This window comes from Lactuca virosa, chromosome 6, assembly GCF_052849685.1.
Source record: "Lactuca virosa cultivar CGN04683 chromosome 6, Lactuca_virosa_CGN04683_v6, whole genome shotgun sequence".
Classification (NCBI taxonomy): Eukaryota; Viridiplantae; Streptophyta; class Magnoliopsida; order Asterales; family Asteraceae; genus Lactuca; species Lactuca virosa.
Window position 1 is genome coordinate 115434214 of NC_136431.1, and position 12128 is coordinate 115446341.

Sequence of the window (12128 nt, forward strand, 5' to 3'; positions counted from 1 at the left end):
TTCTGCAACTCCAAGCCTTTGCTTCCTTCTCCTAGCTTTAATCACAAAATGGCAAGAAATAGCTGAAGATCACTCAAGGTTGATTAGGGTTTCGAGATTAGGGTTTGGAGGTGATGGAGGCTGGGATGGAGGCCAGATATGATGCTTAAATAGGGTGCAAGCCCTAAAGATTAGGGTTTCATCCAACATGTCCTACTCGTCGAGTAGCTCACTTAAAAATCCCGCCTATTCTGCTTTCTACTCGACGAGTTAGGGCCACCAACTCATCGAGTAGCCCTTCCAAAATAAATAAATAATAAAGTTAAATGCATACCAGGAACCAGACGTTACACGACTTGTAAATTCCAAATCATATATCTCTATTTTAAGAATATAAGATATCATCGTCTCAGAATTACTCGTGATATAATCCATGAACTAATTCTCTGAGCGTGGATTTTATCCAATACTCAAAATCTCCATTTTCTAAGTACTCATGAATATTGTAGCAACCATTGGAATGTCTAATCTCCATAGACAATCTACAATCTATTCATGATAATCTTAGTTCACTAATTAATTCCAAAAGTATGAGTGACTACGGAATTTTGAATAATTAAATCATTTAGGAAGTAAAACATGCAAAACAAAACACAAGAATCAACAATTGAAAAAGGTAGTAACTATACTCATAAATAATCTCTATTATTCAATCACCAATGTCAATTACATTTATTTTGTTACAAGTTTCAAAATATCAACTAACTACTAACACTAATATCATCTTGCAAGCCTATGCTCCTAGCATACAACTTATGCTTAACCCTACTCAGAGCCTTCATGAAAGGATCTGCATGATTATCTTCTTAGGATACTCTCTTCACCAGGAGATGGCCTTATTCAACCCTATGTCAGATGTAATGATGCTTTATGTCGATATGCCATGATCTACCATGATCCTTGGGTTATTTGGTCAAAGCAACCGCTCCTTCATTATCATAGAAAAGTTCCAGTGGCTCTTGAATGGTCGGGACTACTCTGAGATCACCGATAAAGTTCTTCAACCAAGCCGCATCCTTCGATGCCTCACTCGCTGCGATGTACTTTGGTTCACAAGTAGAATCAACCATCGTATCATGATTGGAACTTTTCTAAGTCACTGCTCAACCATTTAACACAAACACCCAACCCGACTGAGAACAAAAGTTGTCTCGATCTGTCTAAAAGTTGGCATCACTATATCCAGTCACTCTTAACATATCACTGCCACCAACGACTATAATCATATCCTTTTTCCTTCGTAGATACTTAAGAATGTTTTTTATTGCAGTCCAATGAGTTCTATTGGGATTTACCTGAAAGCGACTGACCATGCTCAAAGCATAAGACACATCAGGGCGAGTACATGTCATAACCTTTTTCCTTCGTATGCCACCAACGACTATAATCATATCCTTTTTCCTTCGTAGATACTTAAGAATGTTCTTTATTGCAGTCCAATGAGTTCTATTGGGATTTACCTGAAAGCGACTGACCATGCTCAAAGCATAAGACACATCAGGGCGAGTACATGTCATAACATACATGATCGAACCTACAGTCGAATCATATGGGACTCGACTCATGTTAGCTACCTCTTCATCGGTACTGGGGCTTTAAGTCTTAGTCAACTTGATAGTACTATGAATAGGTAGTTCCCCTTTCTTGGAATTTTACATACTAAAACGTTTTATTATTTTATCTAAGTATGTTCTCTGACTAAGACCGATAAGTTTTTTCTTTCTATCCTTCAGAATCCTTATCCCAAGAATATAGACTGCTTCCTTTAGATCCATCATGGTGAAACACTTCCCAAGCCAAGATTTCACTTCTTGCAAGGTCTAAATGTCGTTTCCCATAAGGAATATGTCATCAACAAGCAATACTAGGAAATTTACTATACTCAAATAGCTTTGAAATACGCACATGAGTCATCTTCGCTCATAGAGAAACCAAACTCTTTGACTTTCTCATGGAAGCAAAGATTCCAGCTGCGAGACTCATGTTTCAATCCATAAATGTATTTCTCAAGCTTGCACACCCTATTAGGAAACTTCACATGTATAAAACCCTCTAAATATCCTCAACCAACTTCCCATTAAGAAAAACTGTTTTGACATCCATCTGCAATATTTTATAATCATAAAAGGAAGCTATGACAATCATTATCCTAATAGACTTTATCTTGGCCACTAGTGAGAAGGACTCATCATAGTCAATTCCTTGGGTTTGAGTAAAGCCCTTCGCAACCAGTCGTGCCATGAACGTGTGTACTTTCCCATCCATGTTTGTCTTCTTCTTTAAGATCCATTTGCACCCATCTATCTTTCGACCTGATACATGATCAACCAAATTCCAAACTTGGTTGTCATACATGCACTGAATCTCGCTATCCATTGTCTCCTTCCACTTGGTAGCCTCAGGGCTCGTCGTCGCTTCCTTGTAGTTAGCTGGCTTATCCAAATTTACTAGTGTACCATCATGATAAAACTGTCACTGCCCGACGTTATATGAAAACCATAGAACTCAGGTGGCATGCTAACTCTACCGGTACGACAATGAGGTAATGAATTGTTAATGGGGTCAACAGGAGTCTCATGCTTTGGTTGAGAGCTAGTGTCTTCTAAGGTTCCTTCATTAGTTGATTCTGAAATTTCTTATAGATCAATATCACTCCCACTATCCTCTTTGAGTATGATCTCTCTCACACGAAAGACTCTTTTTCGAGCTACAAAGACCATGTTCTCACTAGGTCTATAGAATAAGTATACAAAGGAGTTATGTGGTTAACCGATGAAAATAAATCTCTCACTTCTAGGTTCTAGCTTGTCACGAGTCTCTCGTCTAACAAAAGCTTCACAACCATAGACCTTGATATGTGCTAACGATGGAAATCTCCCTGTCCACATCTCGTGAGGTGTTTTGGTAACCTTCTTAGTATGAACAATATTAAGAATATAGGTAGTTGTCTCTAAGGCATACCCCCAGAAAGAAATAGGAAGGGAAACTTGACTCATCATGGAACGAACCATGTCTAACAAGGTTCGATTTCTCCTCTCAGTCCACCATTAAGTTGTGGGGTCGTAGGAGGAGTCGATTGTTAAACTATTCCATATTCCTTTAGATAGTCGTGGAAATCAATATTGAGATATTCTCCACCTCTATCAGATCAGAGCATCTTTATCTTCCTACCCGATTGATTCTCGACCTCGTGTCTAAATTCTTTGCACTTTTCAAAGGTTTCTGATTTATGTCTGATTAAGTATATATACCCATATCGGCTATAACCATCTGTAAATGTCCATAGTATCGATTTGCATCCCTTATAGCATATATGAAGGGCCCACATACATATGTGTGTATAAGATCCAACAAACCTTCACCTCTTCCACAAGACCTAGTGAAAGGTGATTTTGTCATCTTACCTAAAAGACAAAACTCACATTCCTCATTTGGCCTTAAGTCAAATGATTCAAACACTCCATCCTTTTAGAGTTGGGAAATGTGTTTCTTGTCAATGTATCCAAGAAGACAATGCCACAAGCATGCTTTGTCTAGACCATTAGACGAATCAATGTGGAATACACTATTGCCTAAGCTATCAACAAAAATCACAGTTTCATACACACCATTACAAGGTAAAGCTTTAAACATAAAAACACCATTTTATAAGCTAAAATATAACCATTCATATCATTAAAACATTATCGAAAACCTTCTCTAAATAGTGCACGAAAAGAAATAATGTTTCGCAGCATTTCTGACGAATAGCAACAACCAATCAAATCTATTCTAACATCACCACCGAGCACAAGACCATAAGTTCCAATCTTGGTAACAAGAGAAGATCGGCTATTGCCCATGATAAGATTTATTCTTCCATGCTCCACATCCTCACTTTCTCTTAGCCCCTGAAAATCAGAACAAACGTGAAATCCACATCCTGTATCAAGGACCTAAGAACGAGTAAGTTGTGAGTTATTGACTTGAATAATGTATATACCTGCCGACTTTTGGCTTGACCTTGCCATCCTTAATGTCTTGCAAGTATTTGGGGCAACTTCTTTTCCAATTGCCTTTTTCATTGAAATAGTAGCAAGTGGCCTATTTAGGGTCACTAACAGCAGGAACGTCGGAACTAGGCTTCGCCTTCGACCCACTACTAGAAGCTCCAACATGGGCCTTGCCCTTTGATTTCAAATGAGGATTAGTCTTCCTATTCTTTCCTCTATTTTGACCAATGGCAAGGACAGGAGCACTTGTAGCAGAAGGGACTTGATTCTTTTTCATCCCTGATTCATCCGTCTGTAACAACTTGTGGAGTTGGGCCAATGTGGTCTCTATGTTGTTGAAAAGATAAGTCAAGATGAACTGATCATAGCAAGATGGAAGGGAGTTAAGGACTACGTCAATGGCTAACTCATCGTCAAAATTCACATTGCGCCTTTCAAGGCGCTCCACGTATCTTTGCATTCTCTGCACATGACTGCAAACATATTCTCCCTCCTTCAACTTGTAGGCCATTAACGCTTTGACGACCTCATACATTTCTTAACGCATTCTCTTGTGGAATTTTTCTGCAAGATCTAATCCCATATCGTATGGCCAATATTCCTCATTAAACTTTTGCAACTTAGGTACCATGGTTTCAAGCATGATGCAAAAGACCTTTTTTTGCATCGTCATAGTGTTTCTTGTAGGTGGCATGCTCTTTAGGAGTAGCAGTTAAATGATCGACTTCGGTAAGAGGCTTTTCGAGGACATATGTGACAACCCGAAACTTTGTCCGTTTCCGTTTCGTGTTTCCCATTAATAAAATGTCGAATTTGTTAGCTTTTCCGTCAAACTTTTTGGTTTAGAAAATAATCTAGTTATATTTAATTAAATTATTTGCGAGTCGGAACCAAAAATCGCACGGAAACCCGATTATCTCGAAAAATCAAAACATTTATGGTCAGTGAAGAGTGGACCCCCCTCAACACCCCTATAAATACGATACCTCCACCTTCATTAGAACATTTCTGGCCAAAAACTCTATCTTTCTCTCTCTAAGAATCTTAACCGTAAACACTCAAAACGCCTTCAAACTTCGGAAATCATCGAGAAACCACGTTTGGAGTCACTTTGGAACGTCTGGAAATGCTCATCTCTTCGAAATCAGCAACCAGCACCAGTGTTCTTGAGTTTACGGTCCGCCTTCAGAAACCGTAAACTCTGTTCTTGAGTTTACGGTCCAAGCCTTCAGAAACCGTAAACTCTGTTCTTGAGTTTACGGTCCAAGCCTTCACAAACCGTAAACTCGCCGAGCCTTCAGAAACCGTAAACACTAGTTTACGACTGTAAACCCCCATTTACGACCGTAAACTATAGATCACGGCCGTAAACATCTTTTTGGGTGGTGCTTTTGGCTGAAAACTGATTTTCTTCGATTCGATCAAGTCCCAGTAACATCCTTCAACCGAAAATAAGTGTTTCTCTAACACGTTATCTAACGAAATCGCTAATTTAGATACATATATATATTTATTTGATAATAGGATTTCGTTAAGTGTCACGTACAACAACTCGAGGATCTTCATTTCGGTCAACGATTTCACGCAACAACTGTGAGTTCATACCCCTACATTTTCCGTATTTTTAATGTTTTCAGGGGGGGGGGGAATACAAGCTAAACATAAATGTTTTCAAGAATATACATAAAACTTATGCAAAACTCATACTTTAAATCCTTTTTGTACTGTGTTGAGCGTAAGGGACGTTTTCACTAAAAATTGCATAGTTTTTTCCGGACACGCTATTCACTACATTATACATGCAAACTATAATCGGTATAGTTTGGGATTTTCTGAAACTTATCAAGTATAGAAATTTTCACTACTAGACATATGCACTGAAACAGAAACCGTTTTTACAGTTTACATGACTACTTTATCATGGTATTCATAACTGAAATTATCACTATATACGGTATACATACGGATTTTCACTACGGTAGAACGCTACTACACTACATGTAAACTAGATTGTACGATACTGTGAGGCGCTACTTCACTACAGTACCCTAGGGTGTACAGGGATAAATCCTACCACTGTATAACCAGAGTCTCCTGGAGGGAGAGAGTGAGATTTGTGAATAGATCTATTCGGGACTGACAATCCCACATCTGGACTGCTAGCTATAGTTAGGCGGGCACGCCTGAGATGTACAAATGTCATTTAACTCGACGCCTGAAGAACGTTGGAAAGGTCTCTAGTCATATCAAGCATGGTTATACGACTCACATTATGTATAATTCACCTTTAGTTTACAATCTGACACTCTTCAACAGTTTTATTTTTACTAAATAGGACTGATACACACTACGTATACTGGATAAAGCCAAGGTTTTCAAACAGAGCCGATTAGGCAATGGTTTCACATACAAAATACTTGCACTTCATGATTAGTTTTAGCTAGTCACATGAGGTAGTATTTTCGCATATCACTACAGTTTTCAGTAACGAACATTCATGGTTTTATACGAAATCGATAACGCTGCCTTTTCACTAAAGAAAATATCGGATTTTCTTGGAATCATACATATATTCATGGTTTATTACAGAACTGATAACACTACATATTCACTAAGGAAAATATCGGATTTTCTTGAAACTATACAAATATTTTCCGAACTCATCAACGATTTTCACTACAAACCACCGCTTATGAACTCACCAGCTTTATGCTGATATTTTCAAACTGCTTGTATTCTCAGGAAATCAGTAGACAGGTACCTGCTGGGTTTTTGAGGAGTGGCAACAATAAGAGTTTAATGTTTATATTCATACAAATTATATGATGTAATTCAAACAAGTTCCAGACGATTTCCAATTGATGTAAACATTTTTATTTAAGTTTTCATTGTAATGGTTGCGTTGCTATGATTGCTATTATACATTGGTTGTGATGCTATACATGACGTCCTCCACCCCGGAACGTTTCCGCCTTCGGTTTCGGGGTGTGACAGATTGGTATCATAGCCCTTGTTTATAGCGAACTAGTATACCGAACCTTATGTGGTATACAACTATAAATACTAAGGGGCCTAAGTGCCCTACACTAAAAGTATACTTTCAAAATATAAAGTATTTTTATAAAAGTATACGGGCATGCATACATAACAAAATTCGTGTCGCTAGTAGAACAAAAAAAAGTATTTGGATGCTGGAACGTTGCGGTTAAACCTGGGCAGTTATGTAATCATGTCTAGGGTGAATATAGACTGATCAACTATATTCAGTCGATACATGACCAACATGTGTTTGGGAGTGACTGTGGTGCTACAGCAGGTCTAAAACATACCAAAATCATCTCACATAAAATACTATAGGAGTATTTTCGCTAGAGCCAAACTCAGTATACATATTCACTCTGAGTGTTGCTACCTCTCTTTCCTTGAGCGATAACTTACTTGTGTTAGTAACCTCTCTGTGCTTGTCGCTTGGTAGAATGCTTTTATTATCAGGATGGGATATATTTTGTTTTATATATATCTCGAGGACTTACCATCCTCTTCTTCCTGATTGTTTCTAGAACAAGATGCCTCCCCGACCAAGACCCATCAGGAGGAACAACGACACTCCACCACCACCACCCCCTTAGTTCGACCCTGTCATGTTTCAGGCTACAGTTACCGCCGCCGTGACTGCAGCAATGACACAAGTGAATGCTGGTGGGGCTGGAGGTGGAACCGACCCACAGAGACAAGGTGGAAGTCAAGGACATCAAAAAGAGTGTTCCTACAAGGACTTCATGACTGCGAAACCCAAGTCCTTTGACGGAAATGGAGGTGTCATCGCCCTAACTCGATGGTTCGAGAAGATCGAATCCATTTTTGAAATTTGCGTTTGTTCTGAAGCAAACAAGGTGAAGTTCGCCGCCTGCACCTTCACCGACAGAGCCTTGACCTGGTGGAATGGTCGAGTCAAAACCCTAACCCTGCCAGTGGCTAATGCCATGGGTTGGGAAAGACTGAAGGAGCTCATGCTTGCGGAGTACTGCCCGAGGGGCGAGGTGTAAAAGTTGGAGCACGAACTCTGGAACTTGAAGATGAAGGGTTCCGACATCGCTGCCTACACTGCTAGATTCTGTGATCTGGCTCTCCTCTGTCCGGGAATGGTCACCCCGGAAAGCAAGAAAATCGAAAGGTACATCTGGGGACTGACACAACCAACAAAAGGGAATGTCTTGGCTGCTAGACCAATTACTTTTGAAAGCGCCAAGGATCTGGCACAGACCCTGATCGATCATGGAATCGACCTGGATGAGGTGGCAGCTGTCTTTGAGCCACAAAAGGAAAGCGGTGGGAAGAAGAAGAAGTTTGGTAACAAACGAAAGGGTCAGTCTTCGTAGGAGCCCTCCAAGAAACAACAAACAGTGGCAGTTTATGTTGTTACTGCGCCTGCTGCTGCTCCCACTGCTGTTCCAACCACCCAAACTCCTACCGGTGGTTATGCTGGAAGACTACCCCTGTGCAACAAGTGTAACTTCCATTACCACGGACCCTGTCGTGAGTTGAGTTGCAACAACTATGGAAAGAAAGGACACACAGCTTGATACTGCAAGGTGCCAACCCAACCAACCAACCAGGCTCCGGGAGCGGGCGCTGGTCAAACTTGTTATGGATGTGGAGAGGCTGGACACTTCAGGAGAAACTGACCTAAGGCAACAACTGGTGGCAATACAGGAAGAGTTCTGGTGATGGGCCAGGAAGAAGCAGTTGTTGATCCTATCGTGGTTACGGGTACGTTCCTCCTTGACAACTCTTATGCATGCATTCTCTTCGATTCTGGTGCGGAGAGGAGTTTTGTTAGTCATACATTCAAACATCTAATCAAATGTAAATCCCAACCCCTAACCGAAACATTTACCGTCGAGATGGCTAACGGAAAGAAGGAGAGCACTAACGACATATTCATAGGCTGTACTCTTACTCTAGACAATTATTCTTTTCCCATCGACCTTATGCCTGTGTTCATCAAGAGTTTCGACGTCATTATCGGCATGGATTGGTTGAGCTCCAATCGTCCTGATATTCTTTGCTTCAAGAAAGCTATACGTATCAACCTTCCCTCTGGCGAAACCCTCATGATTTACGGAGATAAGTCTAGCTCGAACCTCCGTATCATTTCGTGCATCAAAGCTCAGAAGTATCTGCAGAAGGAGTGCCATGCATTTCTAGCTCACGTTATAGACGTGACGCAAGGAGTTAGAGACCTCGAGAGCATCCCCGAAGTCTGTAACTTTCCTGATATCTTCCCTGAAGATCTCCCAGGAATCCCTCCCGAGCGCCAAGTCAAGTTTCGTATAGACTTGATCCCCGGAGCTACTCCTGTAGCTAAATCTCCTTACCGCTTAGCGCCAATGGAAATGCAAGAATTATCCAGTCAGCTCAATGAGCTCATCAGCAAAGGATTCATAAAGCCGAGTTCCTGACCCTGGGGAGCTCCGATCTTATTCGTGAAAAAGAAAGATGGATCCTCTCGGATGTGCATTGACTACCGAGAGCTGAATAAACTTACCGTCAAGAACCGATATCCCTTACCCAGAATCGACGATCTCTTTGACCAACTTCAGGGAGCCAGTTATTTCTCAAAGATAGATCTAAGATCAGGGTACCATCAGTTGTGAGTTCATGAGGATGATGTGCCCAAAACAGCATTCCGAACTCGCTATGGACACTACGAGTTTGTAGTAATGCCCTTTGGTCTAACCAACGCACCGACAGTATTCATGGACCTGATGAATCGGGTGTGCCGTCCTTTCTTAGACAAGTTTGTGATTGTGTTCATCGACGATATACTTGTCTATTCGCGGAGTGAGAATGATCATAAACAGCACTTAAGGCAGGTGTTGGAAACATTAAGGGCAGAAAAACTATACGCGAAATTCTCGAAGTGCGAATTCTGGATCAGGAAGGTAAATTTCCTAGGACACGTGATTAGCAAGGAAGGAATACACGTGGACCCTTCCAAGATCAAAGCGATTGCGAATTGGTCTGCACCAAAGACACCCACAGAAATCCGACAATTCTTGGGTCTCGCGGGCTATTATCGCAGGTTCATCCAGAACTTCTCCAGAATCGCTAAGCCTTTAACTACCCTGACACAGAAGGGTGTAACCTTCAGTGGGGAAGCCAAGCAAGACACTGCATTTCAAACATTGAAGCGGGCCCTATGCAGCGTACCTATCTTGTCCCTGCCCGAAGGGACAGAAGACTTCGTGGTCTACTGTGGTGCATCCAATCAGGGCCTAGGGTGTGTGCTCATGCAGAGAGGAAAGGTCATCGCCTATGCCTCGAGGCAGTTGAAAACACACGAAGTCAATTACACAACTCACGATTTAGAGTTGGGAGCAGTGGTCTTCGCGTTAAAGATCTGGAGACACTATCTCTATGGAACCAAGTGCACTATCTTCACCGACCATAAGAGCTTGCAACATATTTTCGATCAAAAGGAGTTAAACATGAGACAACGGCGATGGGTAGAGTTACTCAGTGACTACGAGTGCGAAATTCGCTATCATCCCGGAAAGACCAATGTGGTAGCAGATGCCCTCAGTCGAAAGGAGTATTCAGGACGTAAGGTGAAGGCACTAACAATGACCATCCATTCCCATTTAACCGCGCAAATCAAGGAGGCTCAGCTGGAAGCCTTAAAACCAGAGAACATGCCGGTGAAGCCTTGAGAGGAATGGAAAAGAACTTAGAGGTCAAGGGAGACGGAGTGTACTATTTTATGAATCGGATCTGGACCCCAAAGTTCGGTGGTTACAGAGAGGTTGTAATGAACGAAGCTCACAGGACAAAATACTCCGTTCACCTAGGGTCGGATAAGATGTACTTGGATCTCAAACAGCCCTATTGGTGGCCAAACATGAAAGCAGAGATCGCTACCTTCGTGGGCAAGTGCCTGACTTGCGCCAAGGTGAAGGTCGAATATCAGAAGCCCTTAGGTCTACTTCAACAGCCGGAAATACCTGAGTGGAAGTGGGAAAGGATAACCATGGATTTTATCACCAAGTTACCCAGATCTCCGAGTGGGCACGATGCCATCTGGGTAATTGTCGATCGGTTGACGAAGTCTGCCCACTTCCTGCCAATCAAAGAAAGCTTCAAAATGGAGAGACTCACATGGATCTACCTTCAAGAGATAGTTCGCCTTCATGGTGTACCTGCATCCATTATCTCCGATCGAGATAGCAGGTTTACATCGAGGTTCTGGCAGTCACTACAGAAAGCTCTTGGAACTAAATTGGACATGAGCACGGCTTATCATCCGCAGACTGATGGACATAGTGAGAGAACAATTCAGACATTGGAAGACATGTTGAGAGCCTGCGTCATCGATTTCGGCGCATCATGGGACACTCATCTTCCTTTGGTTGAATTTTCCTAGAACAACAGCTACCATACCAGCATCAGGGCTGCGCCGTTTGAAGCCCTCTATGGCCGTAAGTGCAGATCCCCTCTGTGATGGGCTGAAGTGGGTGACACGCAGCTAGCCAGGGGTCAATTCCCCGACAATACTCTCACTGGTCCTGAGATCATCCGAGAAACAATTGAGAAAATTATTCAAATCTGGGAACGATTGAAAGCTTCACGAGATAGACAAAAGAGCTACGCCGATAAGAGGCGAAAACCTTTGGAGTTCCAGGTTGGTGACCGCGTCCTTCTGAAGGTCTCACCCTGGAAAGGCATGATACGCTTTGGGAAGCGTGGGAAGCTAAACCCAAGGTACATTGGACCATTTGAAATCCTTGCTAGGATCGGTCCCGTAGCATACAAACTCCAATTACCGCGAGAGCTCAGCAACATCCATCCTGTTTTCCACGTATCGAACCTAAAGAAGTGTCTGTCCGATGAGACACTTGTGATGCCTCTCGACGAGATTGAAGTCAACGTGGAGGAACCGGTCGAAATCATGGACAGAGAGACCAAACGAACGAAACAAAGTCGCATCCCGATAGTGAAGGTTTGCTGGAATGCCAAGCGGGGACCTGAATTCACTTGGGAGCGCGAAGATCAGATGAAACAGAAATATCCTCATCTCTTTCCTAATCCATGATTTGT